The sequence below is a fragment of the Neltuma alba genome, unplaced genomic scaffold, assembly GCF_004799145.2.
Source record: "Neltuma alba isolate B1F8T4 unplaced genomic scaffold, ASM479914v2 tig00013285_pilon, whole genome shotgun sequence".
NCBI lineage: Eukaryota > Viridiplantae > Streptophyta > Magnoliopsida > Fabales > Fabaceae > Neltuma > Neltuma alba.
Genome location: NW_021637571.1, coordinates 1,570 through 4,940, shown reverse-complemented (window position 1 = coordinate 4,940; position 3,371 = coordinate 1,570). Strand labels below are relative to the sequence as shown.

Below are 3,371 nucleotides of genomic sequence, written 5' to 3'. Positions count from 1 at the left end.
TACAAAGAGCCATAGATACGATATCTAGGTCCAATCTTTTTTAGATCCACATGTTAGAAGAAGGAGGGCCCATTATTAAAAGAACCTAACCCTTCAAGAGATCCATACTCTATTATTTTCTTTTCATAAGAAACAATCTCTTTTATAGTGATGTTTCTAAATTTAAAAAACTAATTTTTTGTTTGAAATTTTAAACCAGTTTATTCATTTTTAATCTCATTAAATATATGTTACTTATTATCTTTTTACAATAAATTTTCACTCATTAACTCTCATGTATTATCTTTATAAACAAGAATATAATTAATATATATTACATATTTCTTACTTTTACGTAAATCTAACTAATATTTTGAACAGTACTACCAACCAGCCATAGCCTCCTACAGGAGTTTCCCATTTCATATCCATTTCACTTTCATTTCATCTAACACACTCAAGACCTTTTTTTCGGGGGAAAAAAGATCAAATATATTAAAATGAGAATATTATACACAAAAGGTCGATGCCTTGTAAACCAGGGAGCGGGAAGGCAATAACCATGAGTTATATATACAAGGAATGACTCACTCAAGACCAAATTAATCTGTCTTGTCCTGAGACTCAGTCTCAAACCATCTATAAATGCGTCTGATTATAACATAAAATTCATTGCCTTTTGCAATGAAGGTGGTGGTCGACATGGCACCACATTTAACTTGTTCTACCAGTCACATAAAATATCATTCTAATTGGCGGCAGCATTTCTGAACTCTGGCTTTCACACTTCACCCCTCTACCTAGACTTTTTTTTTGGGGGGATTAAAAGGACAGATATTAATTTTTGAATTTTTGGAATTAATAAGCCTAAAGTTATAAGCAGAATCGAACTTGTGACCTCCCACTCACAGGGAGCGCCATGAGACCTTTGGCACCCCTTTAGACACTAACCCTTCCTTTTCCAGCTTCAGAACATATAAATCCCCCCACACACACCTACCCCCAACCTCATTAGCCAAGAAGGGCAGTTCAAGTTATTTCCTGATCTAAAGTGCTGCTGCTTCTTCTTTACCATGGCTTCAGCTGCTCTTCAATGGCTAAGCCTTGTGGGAATGATTTGGCTTCAAGCCATAAACGGCACAAACACCAATTTCCCCAGCCTATTCATCTCAACTGAAACAGCTCCTTTCAATTTCACAAGTGCAGCTCAACAATCTTGCTTTTGCCTCTGATGCAGGAAAACTTCTTGGCTGGTTCTCAGGCATGGCTTCTGTTCACCTCCCTCTCTGGCTTGTTCTCCTGATCGGTTCAAGTCTTGGGTTGGTTGGTTACGGAGTCCAATATCTCTTCGTAACACAGCAAATCTGCTCTTTGGCCTACTGGCATGTCTTCTTACTAACTGTTCTGCTGGCTGGGAATAGCATTTGTTGGATTAACACTGTTAGTTATGTCGTTATGATCAGGAACTTCCCATCTGATCACCAAGTTTGCTGTCGGGTTAACAACTAGTTATCAAGGGTTAAGTGCAAAGATCTATACTGATATTGTTGAAGTTCTTTCTCCCCACAAAAAAGCCAGAGCCTTTCTTCTCTTCTCTGAACTCTATCTTACCTCTCATAGTGAGCCTCATAGCATCTCCTGTAACTAGAAAAATTGAAATCGCAAGGCCTAAACGAATGGGTGTGGATTTGTTGTAATGTTTGTTATCACAATCTCCACAGGTGTATATGCTGTACTTAGCAGCTTGCAGTTTTTGTCACCCCAATTATGTCCATTGAGTAATCTGCTTGGTATTCTAGTGTCTCTTCTCCTCCCTCTAGTGCTTCCAGTCTCAGAGATGATCGACGAATTGGCGAGATCATGGCAAGCCATCCGAGAAAGACTAAGAGTCTGTCATTGTACTGTGCAGGAAAACAAGAGACCTAACGAAGAGAGGATAGAGAGTGAGCCAAAAGATGGAGAGGAGGAGGAGAAGGAAGAAGAAGAAGATAAAAACAGAGAGGTTCAAGAAGTTGTTGTCAGAGAAGAAATTGGGGTGAAGTTAATGCTAAGAAGAATAGATTTCTGGTTATATTTTTTAATCTATTTCTTCGGCGCACTCTTGGTTTGGTCTTTATGAATAACTTGGGACAATTGCTGAGTCCAGAGGCTACTCCAACACTTCATCTCTGGTATCCTTGTCTTCATCTTTTGTGTTCTTTGGCCGTCTCATGCCATCTCTCATGGACTACTTCTGCAGGTAAATCCTTAACAACAATAGTAGCTTATATATATATATATATTATATATATTTGGGGGACAATATAACAAACATCTAAGAAACTTTACTGTCTCACTGTCTCAACTTTTATCGCACATTTTCTGCCTTGTGTCCTTCTGATCTACCACCAGCCTATTAATGCAGAAAATAAATATCATGTGGTGGTTTATCTGCAACCCAACATTAAAGTCTCTATCTTTTGTCTTTGACATGGGTTCAAATTTTTCAGGGGCAAGATTAGAATTTCAAGGCCAGCGAGTATGGCGGCATTAATGGCTCCAACAGCAGCGTCGTTCTATTGCTTCTCAACAGAAGTGACCGAGCCCTATACACGAGCACGGCCATAATAGGAATATGCACTGGAGCTATCACTTCCATTTCTGTGTCCACAACCAATGAAATATTCGGGACAAAGAATTTCTCAGTGAACCACAACATTCTGGTGGCCAACATTCCCATTGGTTCTTTTGTGTTTGGTTACTTGGCTGCCCTGATTTATCGTAAGGGACAAGATGGAGAAGGGAAATGCATAGGCATGGAGTGTTACAGAAGTACTTTCATCATCTGGGGTTCGCTCTGTTTCTTTGGGACGTTGTTGGCTCTGATTCTCCATGCCAGAACTCGCAAGTTTCTATCGCAGAGGAAACAGTAGGATCATAGCAGAGAAAGAGGAACAATTCGTCTCTTTTTTTTTATATATATATATATATATACACCTTTTATGCTCTTTGATCTGTCATAATTGATTCCCAACTCACAGGAAGCTAAGTATACATTATAGTATCACTCAGAAACTACTCGGGATCATACAATGCACAGTCAGATTATGTAATGAGTTAACTGAGGCCTGAAACTCATTAGGCTGTATATTATGAACTTTTAGAATGAATCTTTTTAATAAATTTTATGATCTAAGGTTGTTATTTTTTTTAAAATAATTTTTAATGGTTTATGGTATAATTTTTTGATATTTTATATGGTTAAGAGGGCATATGATGGTGGGTCGGTGATGAAGGGGATAGAGGAGGAGGGGAGAGGAGAGGGGTAGCTCCTTCTGCCACTTCTGCATTTTCAATTTTCAGAGCTTAATTATTAGGCTTAAGATATAAATTTGCTGCGAAAACTTTTACTT

The 3,371-nt window shown here is 38.3% G+C and overlaps 1 pseudogene; it reads left to right on the top strand.

Moving 5' to 3' along the window:
* The first annotated feature begins 958 nt into the window (after positions 1–958).
* On the top strand, positions 959–3,169 carry LOC114736024 (protein NUCLEAR FUSION DEFECTIVE 4-like; annotated as a pseudogene).
* The last annotated feature ends 202 nt before the right edge of the window (positions 3,170–3,371 follow it).